Raw genomic sequence first — 20,369 nt, forward strand, 5'->3', positions numbered from 1 at the left:
GTAAACAGTCCAAGAAACACTCTCTTTGGTCCTTCACATTCTTCAGAGTGATACATGTACAACATAAAACTCTCTTGCTAGTATTGACTTCATTTTGAAGCATGACTTTAATGCTTTATTTTGAAGGGGAAAAAAATCCTCTGAATCTTCACTTTTACTTACAAAAAGTCTGCTCCTAGTAAAGGGGTAAGGGACAAGAAAAGAAGGAGAGAGTGGGGGAGTGCGAGGAAACATCCATATGTCATCTGTGCTGCATTAGAGAAGAAACCCATATGTTACAAGTATTCAACTATGTGATACAAATGATCAATGTATGGATACTTATGTATGGATATTTTAGAGGCAGCAGTCAACTCTAGGCACATAATAGTGTCAGCTTATTCATTTAATGACTAAAAACTCAAGGTAGATTGAAATAGTTAGGAAAGGCTTCCAGAAGGAGGTGGGACATAGAGTGGGCCTTGAAGGATAGACAAATTGGATTTTGGCACAAGAAATTCACAAGGTGTCAGCTAACAGCTGGAGTTTGCTTAAGAGAAAGGTAGAGGGACAACAAGGCACATTGGAAATGTAAATGGGCAGAATGAGTGGGGGTGGGGTGTTAAAAATTGCAAGTACAGCCCAACAAAGGCCTGGCAAATCTAGTTCAGTTTTAGGACAGCACTGAAATCCCAGGGGAATCCTACCTGGGAACCAAGAAAGAGGGCACAGCTTTGGAGGTACAGGGTGAGAACCATGAGAACATCATAATAAGGGTACTTTGCAGGAAATAAAGAATAAAAAATTGGCCATAGGGTCAAGGATCCAGGATAACAGGACAGCCAAAAATAAAGAAAGAAATAATTCAGATCCAGTATAGGGTTCCTTACAGGTATCAAAGACTTCTCCCCACTTTCCTAGATATAAAGAAATCTATATTATACCATCTCTCTTCTACATACAACCTTCTATAGCGTCCATCTCCATTTTAAGTGGAAGACCTCACCTCCCAGCTCATTGAGAAAAAAGAGAATTAATTAAATGAGAAATTTCTCACTTTCCCACCACCACATTTACCATCTGTACTCTTGCCTTCTGCTATGTTGAATGAACTGTCTCCTGTTAAAGGCCATCCCTTTCACTTGTTTACTGGATCCCATTTCAATCAGTTAGCATTAGGTTTATCTGAGAGCAACAGACGTCCAAAATAATAGTGGCTTAAACAAGACAGCATATTTCTCTCACACATAAAAGACCAAAGGTAGGCAGTTCGGGGTTGATCTGGTTACCCTGCTCCACAGAGTCTTCAGAAACCCAGGCTTCTCTCAACTTACCACGTCCCTTGGGTGTGGCCAAGGTCCAAAATAGCAGCTTGAGTTCCAGCCATCACATCCAAATTTCAGGCAGTAGGATGGAGAAAGAGACAAAAGATGAGACAAAGGGCATTATGCCAGCTATCTTTCAAAAAAGTTTCCCAAGAGCTGTCACGTGATAGGAGACAACTTTTGGTTACATCTTATTGGCCAGAGATAGTAAAGTTACAAGGCTGTATCGAGCAGCAAGAAAGGCTAGAAAGTATAATCTTTATTCTAGTAGGCCACGAAGCCAGCTATAAATTGGGAATTTTATTATTGTGAAGAAGGGGAGAAAAATATTAGGGGATATCTAACAGTCTATGCCACAACATAACTTCTTCCCTTCTTAAGGACTTTTGCCCTCTCCACTAAATAATTCTTATCAGCATACAAACTTGATTTAGCATTTATTAACCCAAAAATAAACTCTTATTTATCCTACTGTCCTTCCAGCTTCTTCCCCACATTTCTGCACCCCCCAACAGCAAACATTCTCCAAAGTATTGTCTACACATGCAATCTCTTTCTCCTCATCTCTCATTTATTCGTAAGTCCACTCCAGGCTGGCTTCCATACTCATCAACTCACTGAAACCTCTCTTCTCAAGATCCCCAGAGCCCTGTATTTTGCCAAATTCAGTTTTCATATTTCTGTCCTGATTTTAACAGCTCTGTCACCAGCATTTGATACAGATGATCTCTAATACTTTTCTTTAAAAACTATTTCTTTAAAATCCTTCCTCCTTTGGTTTTGTTAATACCACACTTTTACCAATCTGGCCACTCCTTCTCAATGTCCTCTACCTGAACTCTAACTACTGGAGTTATCCATGCTTAGTCCTGAGGCTTCTCTTCTCTTTCTCAAATTGCTCTTTAGGTGGTTTCATTCATTCCCTTGGCTTTAAATACTATCTTTATGCTGACGATTTTCAGTGAAGACCCTAAAAAGACTCTAAAATTAGGATTCATAGATCTACCTGACCATTTAAAACCGCCACTTGGATATTTATTAGACATGTCTAACATAGCACATGCAAAACAGAACTCTTGACACCCTCCCTCCACCCAATCTGTTCCTCTCCCAACTTTCCCATTTTAGAAAATGACATTAACATATGTCAGAAACCTGAGAGTCATCCTTGATTCCTCCTTCTCTCACTTCCCAAATTCAATCCATCAGTGAATCTTGACCATTCTATATCCAGTATGAATTTCTAATTCATCCACTTCTCCCATCTATACTATTACTACCCTAGTCCAAGGGACCGTTATCTTTTGCCCAAGTTGTAAATTAAGGTAATCTTTTAAAAATGGAAATCAAATTATGTGACTCTCCTTATCAAAATTCTTAAATGCTTTTCCATCACATCTAAAATAAAATTCAAACTTTTCAGTCTGTTCTGCAAATCTCTGCATGATCTAGCCCAGTGGTCTGAATGACTCTTGCTCCATTCTCATTTCTCCTACTCTTCTCCCTTCAACTGACTATGCTCCACCAATATTGGCCTTCTGTACTTGCACTATGTGTCATGCTCTTTCTAGTCTCAGAACTGTTTCATTTATAGTTCCCTTTGCTTGAAACACTCATTCACTGGGTTCTTCCCATGTCTAGCTCCTTTTCTACCTTCAGGACTTGAATCACATATTACCTCCTTATAGAGGTGTTCCCTGACTACCTTATCTGAAGTAGTTCATACTATTTTCTATGAGTTCTTTTTTCAATGATATTGTCACAATGTGCAAGCCATGAGGTCAGAGACCTTGTCTTTCTTATTTGCCACTGTATTCCAGCACCTAGCACAGCTCCTAGCAGTATGCCTGTCACTGGGCTCAAAAAATACTCAATAACTGTTGAAATGATGAATCAACAAATGGAAGTTATCTAAATCCTCTCTTAATGATTGAGAGGGGAGAAGGAAAGTACTATGGAATGAGTGAAGCTGGAAGGGCCCAGCAGGCCTGCCAGTCCGAGGCCAGAGCCAGACTTCGGGTCCTGAAGGTACAGTTATGTAAACTAAAAATAAAAACCTAAGCCCCCCAACTGACTGAACGGACCCCCTCTTGGCCAAGAGGATGGCAGAGAAACCTTTAAAATGGAGTTCCTTTCCAAAGGACAGGCTAATAACTTTTTTAAAATAAAAATAAAAATAGAAAACTAAGTTTCTGGCCATGACAAAAAAGGAGGTCAAACATGCTTCATTACACTCCCTCCCTTTTGCAGTTTATTCACAACAATTGACCAGTATTAATGTTAAAATAGAAATCATAAGACTGACAAAATGGACTCTTTGAAACAATAAGATAACAAATTATAAACAGAACCTAAGGCCATGCCAGGCAGGGGTTAAGGCACACACCCCTACAGGTCACTCTGACCCAGTATCTTCTGGCTTGCCCTCACAACCTGACTCTAGCATAACATCACATGATGCTTAGCAAACCTTTATCTTAAATTGAACATTCTTTTCTACTGACTCCAAGTATTTTTGACAAAGCTTTATTCCTTTAACCAATTGCAAATTTTAAAAATCTCTGAATACAGAAAAATAACTAATGGGTACTAGGCTTAATACCTGGGTAATGAAATAATCTGCACAACAACCCCCCATGACTCAAGTTTACCTATGTAACAAACCTTCACATGTACCCCTGAACTTAAAAGTTTAAAAGAATTTCTGAATCCACCTATAACCTGTAAACCCCTGCTTCAAGATATCCTACCTTTTCAGGCCGAACCAATGTATACCTTCCATGTATTGTTTTACATGAAAAGTATACATTCCTTTATGTGGAAGGAATGTATTCTTTGCCTGTAACTCCTGCTTCCCTAAAATATATGAAACAAAGTTACATTCTGACTGTCTCAGGACCACTTACTCAAAGCTTCCTGGGTGTGAGTGCCCCTAGCTGTGATCACTCATATTGGCTCAGAATAAACCTCTTTAAAATATTTTGCAGTTTGGTATTTTTCCATCAACACTAGAAGAAATGTTGTACATACATACTTGAGCCAAGACTTTGAGAAGAATAGAACCACTAGGTGGCAAAAGGCAGATTGTAAAAGAGTATAGAGCCAAGAGTCAGAGGCAAGATGGAAACCAAATTGGAAAAGAAGTGAATGGGCTGAGGCAAATGAAAAGGGACCCAGGTAATAAGCAGGAACATTACTGGAGAGAAGGAGAAGTTGCTGCCCAACAATAAGCAGAATGATTGACCAAAAACTGAGAGTTTAACTGAGGCTAAAGACCATGCAATATGCAAGCGTGGGTGATCTTCTCCAGCAGTCCTCAGGAACAGAAAAGGTAGATTGCAGAACTGGCTTTGGGTGGAGGCTTGTAGGAAAGATGCAGCGAAGCCCATGAGCAAGCATTGAAAGAGTAAGAGAGCTGGAAAAATGGGTTCTTCTACTCTAAGAATGAAAATAGAAGTTTAGAATTTCAGAAGTAAAGCAGTTCAGGGCGATGATGACTTCCACAGTGTGGCCAAGGCAGTGAGTAAAATGGAGCAGAGCTAAAGATAACTTGAGATGAGGGGGTCCTGAAGCCAAGAGGCCAGGAGGAGGTTAGGACTTCCATATGAAACCCTCAGGCTAATGATAGGATTTGGGTGTAGAGGAGAGCACCAGAATTTTCTGTGGATACGGGATAATAGCCATGATGCCAATAAATGCTAACACTGAGGACACATAGAGGGTAAACGGTGTGTCAAAGAAGGAAAGAATGTTGCATGAGGATAAAAGCATGGCACTAGGAATATGCTGGTACTGTCTCTTGCTCTCAGGCTATGGGAGAAAGAACAATTCCCATAGAAGAGGGCTCCAGGTGAAATATATTCGTCTGGATTGTCCCCAAAGCAGACTCTGAGATATGAGATTCCAGCCAGCATAAGTAGTTTGGAGATGATCACAGGAAATACCCAAAAGGAGTAGGGGACTGAGCCAATAAAGGGGCATGTTATAAGTCAAGTTACCACTGTGGGTAAGTGGAGCTTAATTATGCTGGAGAATTCCAGGAGGTTGTGTAGAACACGCATCTCAGAGTTATCCCACCTAAGGGATCAACTACTCCTGTCAGTCATTGATTCAGAGCTGTCCTAGGGTTAATCCCCTGTAACTTCTGACTTCCTATGTGTGCAGGCAAAGAGGGCTCTGGAGGCCAGAGAAAAGCCTCCAGTAAAAGATGCAGGTGCTGGCAGCTGGAAGTCAGGCTACATGGACAGAAATGATGAGGGCCAAAGGGATATGGGTAGAGCACCACTAATATCTGCTATAGGAAAAATGGGCAAGGAAGGAGTCAGGATTCACTCGGGGCAAAGTGGAGGGACCATTCTGTAAAGAGAGTGAAAGTGGCTGGGCGTGGTGGCTCACACCTGTAATCCCAGCACTTTGGGAGGCTGAGGCAGGCAGACCGCTTGAGCTCAAGAGTTGGAGACCAGCTGGCCAAAATGGCAAAACCCTGTCTCTACAAATAATACAAAAATTAGCCGCGTGTACTGGTGCACACCTGTAGTCCCAGTTACTTGGGGGGCTGAGGCAGGAAGATTGCTTGAACCCGGGAGGTCGAGGCTGCAATGAGCCGAGATCGTGCCACTGCACTCCAGCCTGGGTGAAAAAGTGAGACCCTGTCTCAAAAAAAAAAAGGAAAAGCGTGGCTCACAGAATCACCTGGAATCTCAGATTTGGAGATGAGTGGGGGGATCACAGGTCAGAGTCGAGACCATCCTGGTAACAGGGAAACCCACCTTATAAAATACAAAATTGGGCGGGATGGTGGCAGGCCTGTAGTCCACTACCTGGAGGCTGAGGCAGGACAAGACTGAACTGGAGGCGATCAACGTGAGATCCCGTGCATGATCCACCGGTGACAACTCGAGAGAGAGAGAGAGAAGGACCTCATTTACTTTGGAATGGACATTTAAAAATATTTTATTAATTCTTTACTTCAGTTTGCAAATTCCTTAACACTTGAAAGTGCTCAAGCCATATTCAAATTTCCCCAATTATCCCAGAGATGTTCTTTAGGGCTGGTTTGTCCACATCAGGATTCAGTTTCAAATCATGCAGTCATCTTGTTATGTCCCTTCAATCTCTTGAACTAGAGAACATTCTTTTTCTATTTCACATTAAATTGACTCATTGAGGAAATCAGGCCAGTGGTTCTAAAAAATGTCCCACCTTTTATATTTGTCTAAGTGCTTTTTTGTGGTGTTATTTAGCTTGTTTCTCAACCTCCTGTTTTTCCCAGAAACTGCACATTAGACCAAAAGGCTTGACACATTCAAATTAAATATCTTCAGCTAGAGCACATCCACGTGACATTGCATCAAATACAGCAGAATGTCAGAAGACACATAGTGTCTGGTTGCCCCGCTGTTAGTAATGCTATGGTTGACAACTAGATCTGTATCATGGCAGCCAGACCCATTGTACAGTTGCTTTCCTCTTGATGACGAGAAAATAGTCTGCGTGCTGTTACCTTGGCACCATATAAATGTCCAGGTCCCCATCTGCTATTCACCTAATAGTTTTAATCCCACTTGATGATTCTTGTCTGAATCAATGAATTCATGATGGGCTTAAAAACGATTTTTAAATTCTATCACCCTGTCTCTATTTCCAAGCCAGTGTTGTTCAGGAAAGTAGAATTTACCTTGTTCAACCAGGGCAGCCCAGTGCAGTGGGTATGAGCATGGACATTAGAGCCAGAGGGTCTGGATTCAAATCCTGGTCCCACCTCTTACTAGCTATGTGACTGTCACTTAACCTCTCCATACCTCAATTTTCTTATCTATAAAATGTTGTGTTATGATAATTAAATTAAGTAATACTAGTAAAACAATCAGAATAAAGCATGCTGCCTGGTAAGCACTATGTAAGTGTTAAATAAACAAAAAGCAAAACTATGGCTATTTGATTATATTGAAATATAGTCCCTACTGGAAAGGCAGAATAAATGCTTAATTCTTTCCCTTTAATTACCAATTCTCAAAGTAAGGATTTGGTTTTATAGCTGCCACAAGGGGTGACAAATAAGTGGAAAGAACATTAAAGAGCTCAGGGAAAGATTTGGGAGGGAGGAGAGCTGGGAGAAGAGCCCAGAATGAGGACACACAGAGCAGCATGAGGCTGGGAGAAGGAGAGCACTGGAAATAGCTTTCTTTGTCTTTTTTATCCATCTTACAGAGCCTCAGTCAAAATCACACGGGGCCAGAGAAACTAAAGAAAATAGGAAGTAGCTCCTATTTAAAGGATAGGTGTTTGGCATTCACACAAATTTGCAAAAAAAAAAAAAATCTTTTTATTTGTCATTAGAATACTATTGCATTATCATAATATATATTAAGTATAATATAAAATCATAAAAGAAGTTTTAAAATTTACAAAACAAAACTTTGAATAAAATAACAAAAAATTATTCTAGCCCTATCATCTTGATTTATTAAATAAAATAATGAGCCTACGTTTGGTGATCCACATAAAAATGTCCCTAGGCAGTGCCAGCTTCACGAGCATGAGGCCTGGTGCAATTGGGGGCCCCATGCTCAGAAGTGTCCAATTGGTTTAATGGTCTACTATTTTGAAATTCTGAATAATTTTTAAACAAATAGTAATAATTATATGTTATTAATAACACAATAATAATATGTTTATTTACAATAATTACACTTATAACATCATAATAATAACATAATTTGCAATGGGTTCTGCAAATTATGTAGCTAGGGCATCTCTGGGCCCCTACCCCTGACCCCAAGCCAAGCAACCAGCCTGCACCCTGCAGTGCAGCAGTAGGTGGATAGCCCTTTGCATGTCTAAACTTTCACCTTTTCTTTCTTTCTTTCTTTCTTTCTTTCTTTCTTTCTTTCTTTCTTTCTTTCTTTCTTTTTCTTTCTTCTTTCTTTCTTTCCTTCCTTCCTTCCTTCCTTTCTTTTGTGTGTGTGTGTGTGTGTGTGTGTGTGTTTTGCTCTTTTTGCCCAGACTGGAGTGCAATGGGGTGATCTCGGCTCACTGCAACCCCCTTCTCCCTGGTTCGAGCAATTCTCCTGCCTCAGCCTCCCAAGTAGCTGGGATTACAGGTGTGTGCCACCATGCTTGGCTAATTTTTGTATTTTTAGTAGAGACGGGGTTTCACTACATTGGCCAGGCTGGTCTCGAACTCCTGACCTCAGGTGATCCACCTGCCTTGGCCTCCCAAAGTGCTGGGATTACAGGCGTGAGCCACTACGCCTGGCAGCTTTCATCTTTAACTCTCCTTTGGGTGCCCTAAGCCTTGCTCTTCTTACTGACAGCTTTCTGATTTGGTTGCCTGTGTGGCTAATTTCAGTCTCTGCACCCTCCTAGGGTTTCTTTTCCTTTTCAGAACCGCTGGTGAAAGGCACTGCTCTGTGGGCAGTGCTTCCTCCCCACCCCCAAGAACACACTTTCACCAAAGCTGTGAGGATTGTCTGTCTTGTCCTCTTCCCCCTCAGTCTGAGCATTCTCTGTATTGCTTGTTGCTTGTTACTAAAATAAGACACATGGCCAAGAAAAGAAAAGAAAAGAAACCACCCAGGCTCTACCAGGCAAGCATTTTATGGACGTGTGGACAAGCTTAGTTCTGAGGCTCTTGGACAGTTAAATAAAGGTGAGGGCTGGGTTGGAAAAGAAGGGAAGCAAAACGAGGAAACTCTGAAAAGGATGAGATGACTCAGTCTCTCTCCCTCTTCCTGTAGGAGGGTACCTCCGTCTCTATGCCAAACAGATGTGGGGCTAATTCTTAACGAGCTCCAGGGAAGGCCATGTCGTGGAGTTTTTAATTATAAAAGATTTAAGATATTTTGCCCATTTACAGTTTATTTTCTGTTGCCAAACACCTTTCCACAAATGATCAATATCACTTTTAAACACACTAAACTCTAATGTTTATTCTTTCCCCATCTACCATCCCCTACACCGTATTTAATATATGCTTGTTCCTGCATCGACTCTGCTGTGCCTGTATACATCAGCATTCTCATATTTGGATGAGCCTTTATGTCTAAGATCGTGCATTTGCCCTTTCCCCTTTGATCCACTCTCTTTCCTTACCTTGAAACAAAAGGAATTTTTTATTAGGGGTAGCATAATTTCCAACAGTGTATTTTGTCTGTTCACCTTATTTTTTTAAGTAAAAGGATGATTGCAAAATGACAGAAAAAGCAATAGTAGTAGTAGTAGTAGTGGTAGTATTGAGTGTCTCCTATGTGCAAGTCACTGTCCATGCACTGCTTATCCTGATGACAACACTGTGATTAGAGTTTTATTGTCCCCATTTTACAGATAAGAAAACTGAGGCTCAGAGGTCAAAGGAGTTTGGCCAAAGAAGTTACCTTTTAAGTGACAGGAGTGAGATGTTAATGCCACTCTGTTGACACCAATGCTTGGTCAACCCGATTACCCCAGTATCCTCTCTGTATATAAAAAAGAGCCTATAACATCCTCTTTTGTCTTCACAAGATCCCATTAGCTCTGCAGTCATGGCACTCCACTCTTTATATTCAGACACAAAGTGCTGGGGTGCCCTGGCCCCTCTACCCTGTGCGTACCCTTCTTTCTATCATGTTATGCATTAACTTTCACAAGCTGCTTATTATGTAATGCGTTCCACATGACATCTCTGCTTTGCCCTCGATCTTACATTCCCCGAAGCCTCTTAAAGATCTGTTTAATGTCCTCATCCCCTCATCCATCAATTTCAATTTTATAGGCTTAGCCCTCCTTTGATATTTCTCTGTATATCACTTTCTCAGCCTCCCCTTTTAGGTCATTACCCTTTCTTTTTCCCACTACCTTTTCTTTGTCACGTCCTATTCACAGGTCACTCTTTCCCAGTACTATATATCTTGCTTTAAGTGACTTGGGCTTCTCCTATTCATTTTTAGTGTTGGCAGAAGGAATTTGAAGTCTGCCCCCCAGTTGTCCTCTTTGGGTATATTACTTTGAAACACAAAAACATTAAATTGTAAATCAATTCTGCATTGATCAAGGCTGGCCACTGTCCCCACTGCCTGGCTGCAACTTCTGAATGCTGAAACTATGAGTTTTCTTCTGTACTTGCTCTATTGTTGTACAAGGCCAAGAAAAGGTTCTCATCAACGAAGCTACACACCCTGTTGGCAGGAATCAGGCAGAAAAGCTGGCAGCCAAACCTTGCTCAGTTCTACTTTTCTTTTCTAATGATAACTTTAACCCCTCTAATTTGCTTCCTTTTTAAATTTCCCCCCTCCTATTGCATCTTATCCTCCTCCCAGGTGCAGTCATAGAATTCTTATCCTTCACATTTACATTTTTTTCTCTCCTTTCCTCTTATTCTGCTCACTTGTCCCTTTGACTTGACTCTCGTCTCAATTTTTACTTGGATTATTCTTTTAGTAGCTTTAAAACAATTCAACAAGCACTTACTGAGTGCCTACTATGTTTCAACTACTGAACCAAGTGCTAGTCCTTGCCCTCAAGGAGTTCAGTATTTCAATGTGCTTTAAACACTTGTGTTACTCCAGGGAGGGAAAAAGAGGATGCTTAAACCAGTCTGTTAGTTGGTCATTGACATATACATGAAGTTCAAGAAAATGTACAAAATGGCCTTTACTCTCAGTCTACATCACTTATTCTAACCAATAGGAGTCAATAGGACATGTAATTATCTTGTTTGTTGGAATTTTTTTTTTTGCTTTGTAATTAGTATATTAAGGAGACAATACATTTCAAGAATTGCTTAAATTCTGATACCCAGATTTAAGCATGTAAACATATGATGAGACTTTTAAACATACAATTAAAGCTATTCATCATAATTTGCTATGCTACCAACATTAGTTACTTTGGAGCGTAAGCCAAATGGTTTAAAGTAATCTTGTAACATACCTAAAGAATACCTTCCTATATTACCCATACAAATTATTTCTCCATGTAAAGGTCTTTTCATTTTAATTTCTACATTACCCAGCTCTGAAGTCACTACTCAGGTTTATCATGGTCCACAGACAAGGAGGGGGCCAAATAACAAGGACTGGTCAAGATATATATAGATATATATATAGAGAGAGATATAGATATATAGATGGCACAGCAGAAGGAAACACAATTCTGGAAGTGCAAGCCTTCAAGAAGCAGCATTATTATGATAATCCTCTCCTATAGAAAGGTATCATTTTTATCACTGATGCCACAGGACAAATTATATATTACGCCATCTTCAAGTAACAGTTGAGGCAATAGAATAAATGCAGAGGCATTACCATGAATCCCACTTAACACAAAGAACTATACAGACCAAAACTTCTCTACAATTTTTTTTTCCTCATTGCCAGTTAAATACAGAGTTTTACTTTCATAGCTTAACGATGAAGGGTCATACACTGAAGCCAATACACATACCTAGCATTTCAGTCTAAGCTTGTCCACGTACATAGCTGAAGTCAATCACAAGGTTTGGCCTGTAAATGCTAGGGGACCTTCTTTGTAAAGTAGTCTTTACAGGTATTAAACTTCATCTTGCACACCAAAATCATCATACATACAGGGCAAAGTCAGAGCTTTTATATTTGCATTTATTCTTCATTTAAATTTTTAAAAACACTACTATAGTTGAATATTAAACAAAAACAAGAGCAAGTAGTGAGCATATTATGATTACAGTCCTTCACTCACTTACTACTGCACATAAAATGCCACCAGTGGGTGTTATTCACTGGCCCATTAAGAGGTCTGACACTGAACACCACCTCTGGCATGATGTTCATCATGCTCATATGCTTCTCCATTGTAATGGCGCCATCTTTCCTGATTTGGATCAAAGTCCACCAGTTCTACTCGATCCATCTCATCAGTTTCTTCCACTTCCTTCCTCTTGGGTAGGATTTTTTCCAGCAAAGACAGTTTATCAGGAGAGAGAAAGTTATTCTCAGGAAAGTTTACCTTGAATTCAATGATTAGGCGACCCTTTTCATATGGTCTAGGATAAATTGGCATTCCTTCATTTATTACACACTTGATATCTCCATGCTTGACGATCTGACCTGGATGAGAGGTGATGACTATGGTTCAATTGTCAAGAGTAGATATTGGCTTCTGGAAGCCACACAATGCTTCAACCAGCTGTATGTCCATACACATGAAAAGGTCTTCTACTTGTCGAGTAAAAACAGCATAGTCCTTCTGATCTAACACAATGATAATATCTTCTCCCTCCAGTCCTGGTTCTTGGTATCCTTCACCATGGAATCTTATCTTCTGGCCATATTTCATGCCTTTGTCAATATGAACTTCTAGAATCTTCTTCTCTCGAAGTATCTTCCTTCCATTGCAACTTTTACATCTATCTTTAGGACTGATCTGCTCCCCATGGCCCTGGCACTCCATGCACACAGACTGAATTTGCTGAACCTTTCCAGGTCCTATCTGATGAATTCTTATCTACATTCCAGTACCTCGGCAATTGAGACAGTACTCTACTCCTCCTTTCTTACCTCCTCTATCTTCACATTTGTCACAAATTGCATTCTTTTGCAGAGCCAGTTTTCTTGTTGCACCATTATATAAGTCTTCTAGGGTTACTGAGAGCTGATGTACAACGTTTTTACCTCTCCTTTCTCTGTGCATCCTTCCTCCTTCTCCAAAAAAATATATCAAAGATGTCCATGGGGGAGCCAAAACCGCCACCTGCTCCATCCTCTTTAATTGTCTGTTCTCCTCCTTTGTCATATAATTAATTCCCTTTTCTTTGCATCAGAGAGAACTTCATATGCTTGAGAAATCTGTTTAACTTCTCTCCTTCATTTGGATTCTTATCAGGATGGTACTTCAAGGCCAGTTTCCTATAAGCGTTTTTCAATTCTTCCTGAGTAGCATTGATTGGGTTTGACCCCCAAAACATCATAGTAAGTGGTTTCTTTCACCATCTTCTGCTGGTGAGCAGGCTGAGGCCAGTGTGTGAGGGAGCAGGAAGGAGCCTGGAGCTGTGTGCAGCTGGGGCAGCTACCACTTCTCTGCCTCTCACGGAGCATTCTGGAAAGTTCCCGGATTTTTTGTTTTTTTTTTTTTTTTTTTTTTGACAGTCTTCCTCTCTCGCACAGGCTGGAGTGCAGTGGAACAATCACAGCTCACTGCAGCCTCAACCTCCTGGGCTCAAGAGATCCTGCCACCTCAGCCCCATGAGTAGCTGGGATTACAGGCGCAGGCCACCACGCCTGGCTACTTTTTAATTTTTTTTTTTTTTGAGATGAGGTCTCCCTATGTTGCCCAGGCTGGTCTCAAACTTCTGAGCTCAAGTGATCCACCAGCCTCGGCCTCCCAAAGTGTTGGGATTACAAGCATGAGCCACTGTGCAAGGGCGGACATGTAGATTTTTGAGTGACCCCTCACTATGCCACTCATTCTTAGTTACTCAGGGGGCATAAGACCATCAGTAGCACTCCTTTCCTCTTGCAGACAGTGGAGAAACCTCCCCTGACTACTACTTCTCCTCCCCGATGGCCTCTGGGAACCTCCTTTTCTGATGTGAGTCTCCAGTTTGGGTAATCAGTCACTGTCACTCATTTGGTTCCATCCAGTTCCAATGAATTGGAGTGTACATGGGGGAAGCTCCTCCAGTTCTGGGGGAGTAGGGGCAGGAATAGAGGCCCTGACTAAAGACTAGCCTCAGAGTGGGATATCTATGAGACAGCTAATATTATTCCACACTACCAATATTGATATTCTCTTAGCATTCCTTCATTGGATTATTATGCTAATACAGTCTCTGTCCCTTTGCCCACCTTGATTTATAGTAACGAAACCCCTTCCTATTGTGATAGCTTGAATTTTTGCCAGGCCCTGGTTGGGGAAATCCTGAGAAAAGAGATGTATTTCTCTCTTTAAGTTATTGGAAGTATGATGTGCTCTGCACGGTGATGGTTGGGATACTCCTTGTTTCTCAGGGTTTTTTGTCCTAATACTTTGCATCCCTTTGTTTGACATATATTTCTTTTTTCCTAACCTCTTCACATCTCGACTTAGATGACTAATAGGCATCTCAAACTTAACAGATTCCACACAAAATCCATGATGTTCCCAGTCCCCTATCCTGTGCCTCTCCCATTCTTTCCCATCTCAATAGTTGTCATCCTGATTCACTTTGTTGCTCAGGCCAAAGCACTTGGAGTCATCCTTGACCCTTACTCATACTCCATGTCCAATTCACCAGCATAGTCTGTTAGCTTTAATTGGCTTTATCTTTAGAATATATACTGAATCCATATACTTTTCACTGCCTCCATTTCTCCCATCTTAGTTGACACCACCATCATCTCTCACATAAACTAATGCAGTAGTTTCTCAGCAGGGCGCAGTGGCTCACGCCTGTAATCCCAGCACTTTGGAAGGCCGAGGTGGGAGGATCGCTTGAGGCCAGGAATTTGAGAACAGCCCTGCCAACATGGCAAAACTCTGTCTCTACTAAAAATACAAAAATTAGCTGGGCATGGTAGCACGCGCCTGTGATCTCAGCTACTCGGGAGGCTGAGGCACAAGAATCGCTTGAACCTGGGAGGCAGAGGTTGCAGTGAGCTGAGATCGTGTCACTGCACTCCAGCATGGGTGACAGAGTGAGACTCTGTAAAAACAAACAAACAAACAAAAAACAATAACAAACAACAACACCAAAAAATATCTAATGTAGTAGTCTCCTCTGTGGCCTTCCTGCTTCCACTCTTATTCCCTATGGCCCATTCTCTACTCAGAAGTCAGAGGGAGGCTTTTAAAAGGTAAACTGATCCTGTCAACCCCCAGATCAAAACATTCTAATGGCTTTCCATCACAATTAGAAAAAACTACACAGTTCTGAGCCTAACCAACAATTTGGCCCTTGGCTACCTCTCTGGCCTAGTATCCCACCACTCTTCCTTTGCTCACCTCATTTTACTGGCGTTTCTTGCTTTTTCAAACATGTCAAGCAGTTCCAGGCCTTTGCACTCTCTGTCTCTTTAGCCTATAATATTTTCTCCTCAAATACACACATGACTCACATCCTCACTTCATTCAGGTCTGTGCCCTCTGCAGAAGGCCTTCCTAGATCATACTGCCTAAAACAGCAACTCCGCTCCATTACTTTCTATTTTATTTACCTGCTCTATTTTTTTATAATGCTCATGAGATTATATTATACATGTAATTATTTGTTTGCAATCTATTTCAAGCTTCATATAGACAAAAATGTTGCCTATTTTATTCATTTCTATATTCTCAGCTCCTATAACAGTGTTTGGCACATCATAACAATTCAACAAATATTTGTTAAATGAATAAACGATATGTGAATAGGGCCCAACATGGCAGACTAAATTGTACTCTCCCAAAGATTCATATTCATCTTGTGTGTATCTGGGGGGTCTAGGAGGCAGGTCCACTAGGGAACTATTTGTTTAGGAGCCTAAGGGGCCTCTCAGGAAAGATACATACTAATGGAAGAAAGAATAGCCATATAAGGAGGGTCCTCCTAGACCTCAGGATTGAAAGAGAGAGAAAATTTTCAATACAGCTCTCATGTTGTAATTAATCAGGACATTTAAAAATAATTAATAACAGAAACTGAATCCAACACAGCTTATGAAAAAAAAAGGCACTATATTGGTGCAAAAGGCTGGGAAGGAGAGTGGAATGCTCAAAGGAACCAAGCCTAGGGATTCAACATTGTCAGAACTGTGTCCGTATTTTATCTCTTCTTGTCTCTGCATCTCCTTTCCCATTTGTCTCACTCTCTTGATGTAGACTGGTCTTCTCCATATTGCAGGAAACACAGCTGCCATCAGCCACAGCTTAACAAAGAGAATTTCTATCTCCCAGAGTCCATTCATCTATCCCAGGGAACAATTCTGATTGGCCTTCCTTGGTAATGTGCCCATAATTCGGTCCAATCACTGTCACTAGGAGAATGGATACTCTGTGTTTGTCCAGGTCTACTTCACATGCTTACCCTTAAGGTCAAGAGTAGAGGAAGGGGAGAGAGAAAGCCTGCTGGGAAGACCAAAAACAAACAAATAAAACAAAACAATACCTACCAGAGGACACTATCCTGCTTATCTTCTGATTCACCTCCCGGATCTCATACCTAAGTCCTAAGTAGAGAGAGCTTTGTAAGAATAAGTACCAATTTAAAGGACTATTTCACTAAAATCTCTGTGGGGCACTGAGTACACAAAGCCACATCAGAAGCATTGGTTTTAGTAGTTTCAGTTGGGTAGGAGGCAGCTTGTGACAGCAGCAGCAGCAGCCACCTCATTGTATGGATGGCTTTGTTATGGGCATTAGAAGAGGATTATCACCCTAGGGAGCTAGAAAAGGAACAGAGGAAATGCTGGAAGCCACTGGGGAGGCAAAGGGGTTTTGTTAATGAACCTTCCGGACAGACCTCTGGGAGACTTGCAGAAATAGTTGGGTTGGTGGAAGACTTCGAAGAGGGGCCAATACAGGCAGGGACAGAAACAGAGAAATTTCTATGCGAGATTATGTTGTGAACTCGATTTTATTTTCAGCCTGTTTCCCAGCTCACAAGGACATCCACCGGCCACAGAAATGCAAGGAACAGGGACAGTAAATTACCCAGTGATGCCCGGTCCCCTAGAGAGCTAGCACTGTGCTGAAGTCACAGAAAGCTATGAGACTCTGACTCTCTCAGGAAGCTGGAAAACAGGGCAGAAAGCAGATTGGTACCAGTTCTAGGTTCCACTGATACAAGCTGGCTGACTATGATGTGGCTGCACCTAGCTGTTCTGATTCAGGAGACACTTTTCCCACTCTGATTTTCTCTCCACCTATTTCCCTCTTCCTGGCTTGAAGCCCAGCCAGAGAGCAACACCACTATTAGAATGGGTTTCTCCTGACACTGCCTTCTGCCTGGCTTGGACCTCTGCAGCCTCACTCTTGCCTATCTTTTCAGACTCCAGACCTTGTCTGTGTCCTCCAGTTTGGCTTTACACCCTGGATTCAGACCTTGGTTTCCCCCTCATAATGCACTTTTACTAGCTCCCCGGTCATTCGTTCTAGCTTCCCTATTCGCCTGCTGGCCCAACCTGCCTGTGAGTCCTGGCATGTGTTGTTTGGCAGCCACCCATGACCTAGCATTGACAGCACCCTTCCACCTTACTCCTCTTGTCACTTGAATTGCTTTCTCTACCCACCGTTAGAATATAAAGATGCTGCTCACGTTGATACATAATGTCTTCATATTTCAGAAGCTTGTCTGGCTGAAGGAACCTTCATAACCTCCTTTGACAATCCATTCCACTGTCTAATCACGATAGTCAAAGTTCTTCCTTCTGTCATACCATTTAGTAGAAGCCTGAGTGCTACTGAACAATAATCATTCTAAATGTCACCCACCCGGGAGAGATGAGAACAATGATCCTCAGAGTATGAACTGCTTGGGATGTGCCCAGAATGTAGAAACACCTGTTTGGAATGGAACCAGTGATCCCCTGAACATATGTCACTGATCGGCCCAGGGATCTATAAGAGTCACTCCCAGAGCTTATTGGAGGAAAGTGTGGAACCAATGGGGTGACTTTGTGATTCCTGGCTCTTGAGGAAGAAACTCTCAAACTTAAGGTAGAGAAAGGCAACCTCCTGTGGCTGGATGGAGGCAGTGAGATTGCCCAATTCATGCAGTTTGTAAATGCCCAGTCTAGTGCCAGGCAAAACAAATTCCCATTTATTCATTTTTCCTTCTCTCCATCTTGACTGTCACTGTCCCCCTGCCCAAATCCAGGCCACCCAACTCTTCCTGCTTAGATTACTGCAATAGCTCCTAACTGATTTCTGTGACATCACTCTTGCTCCCTTCTATTCTATTTTCCCCACAGCAGTGAGGAAAGATCACAGAGTAATCTTTTAGAAATGTAAATTAGATCATGTCACTCTCCTGCTTAAAACCCTTCAAAAGCTCTTCATTCCACTTAGAATAAAATCCAAACTCCTTACCATGGCTTATAAGGTTCTACAGGATCTGGCCTCTGCCCACCTCTTAGACCTTTCTGGTCTGCCTTGCTTTCTATGCTACTGACACATTGAATTTATTTCATTCCCTCCTACATGCTGATCTCTTCCTTTTCTGGAGTGTCTTTCTTTACACGTGTGGTTTCCTCTGCCTGGAATACCCTTTCCTAGGCTTTTCTCAAGGCTGGATCCTTCTCAGTTTTTAGTTCTCAGCTAAAATGTCACCTCCTTTAGAGAGGCTTTCCCTGCCCACACTTGCTAAAGAAGTTCTCTCCAATCTTGTTTAATTCCTTCTTTGGCACTAGTCACAATTACAATTGGTTGATATGTCTATTATTCGTTCAATTTTGATCTTCTTTACAAGAAAGTAAGTTCCAAGACATCAATGTCATGCTATTCCCAGCCCTACCACAGTACTTGGTACATAATAGGCATTTAATAAATATATGCTGGACTAATGTTTTTAATAGTAAGTACTGAATATATATTTCTTGAGTGAACGGGTAAAAAGTAGAAGGGATCCCATAGACATAACAAAGAAAATAAAGGAATATTCTCAACAACTCTATGCCCACAAATTTGATAACTTAGGTGAAATGGACCAATTTCTTGAAAGACACATCTACATTTTTCCTTACACAGGGAAAAACAGGTAATCTGAGTAGGTCTACATCTGTTAAAGAAACAAAATAATTACTAACTTTCCAAAACAGAAAGCACTAGAACCTGATGGGCTCACTGGCAAATTCTACCAAACACTTTAGGATGAAATCATACCAATTCTCAACAATCTATTCTGGAAAATAGAAGCAGAAGAAACTTCCTAAGTCATTCTATGAGGCCAGCATTACCCTAATATTAAATCCATACGGAGACATTACAAGAAAGGAAAACTACAGACCAACATTTCTCATGAATATAAATACAAAAATTCTCAATAAAATATTAGCATATCCAATCCAACAATGTATAAAAACAATAAGCTATGAACAACTGGGATTTATTCCAGGTATACAAGGCTGGTTTAACATTCAAGAATCAATTAGTATAATCCATCATATCAACAAGCAAAAGAAGAAAAATTATATGATCATATTAATAAATGCAGAAAAAGGATTTGACAAAATCCAATGACCATTCATGATAAAGACTCCCAGAAAACTAGGAATAGAGGGGAAATTACTCAATTTGCTAAAGGACATCTGCAAAAACAAGGAAGAAGTGAGGAAGGAGAGGGAGGGAGGACTGGAAGACTGGAGGGACAGAGGGAGAGAAGGAAGGAGGGAAGGAGGGAGGAAGGAAGGAAGAAGGGAGAGAGGGAGGGAGGGAAGACAAAAAGAAGAAGGAAGGAAGAAAGGAAGGAAGGAAGAAAGGAAGGAAGGAAGGAAGGAAGGGAGAACAATTAATGAAGAAGCAGAAGTCATTTTACAGCTAACTTTGGTGGAGTAGATACATTCCATTAAAGTGTGGCATAATTGAATGCCTCTGGATTCATAGACCCTTTTTATCCCATTGGAAAAGAGATGGCTAGCACATTCACACTGTAGTTTTAGTGACTGATACTATGTGTTCGCCCCATCAGAGCTATTTATAATTACCTAGGGATTCTTGGAGTCACGTGTTAGGAAGAAATCAGACTTGTGTGAGAATTCCAGGCACTAGTGAGTGCTGGGACCAGTGGGGAAAATTTCCCCCAGGCTGTGTGTTCAATCTCATCTTCTGAGCCACAGGAAATTGAGGAACAATAGAAAGAGGAACATGGACAAGCTCCAATTCAAGAGTTTCTGTTTTTGTGCTTAATTGGCATATCTCTGAAAGATGGCTTAGGAGGGAGATAAGCTGTGTGGGCCAGATAGGAGAGAATAAGACCTAGTTCTAGTCTCACAGCCCTCAGACAGTTGGCATTATTTTCAGCCGGAGTCATGGTTGTAGGCTGAGGCAATGGCAGAGGTTAGATGGGGAAGTGTCCTTAGTCCCTCATTATCTCCATTGGCTTTTCCCTCCCCGCTCTTTAACATGCACAAATGAAGTTTTAATGTTAAGCATAAACAA

The 20,369-nt window shown here is 41.2% G+C and overlaps 1 pseudogene; it reads right to left on the minus strand.

Annotated features, from left to right (window-relative positions):
- Window positions 1-12,047: 12,047 nt before the first annotated feature.
- Window positions 12,048-13,249, minus strand: LOC116811367 (dnaJ homolog subfamily A member 1-like; annotated as a pseudogene).
- Window positions 13,250-20,369: the final 7,120 nt, after the last annotated feature.

The sequence above is a fragment of the Hylobates moloch genome, unplaced genomic scaffold (assembly GCF_009828535.3).
Source record: "Hylobates moloch isolate HMO894 unplaced genomic scaffold, HMol_V3 SCAFFOLD_7, whole genome shotgun sequence".
Classification (NCBI taxonomy): Eukaryota; Metazoa; Chordata; class Mammalia; order Primates; family Hylobatidae; genus Hylobates; species Hylobates moloch.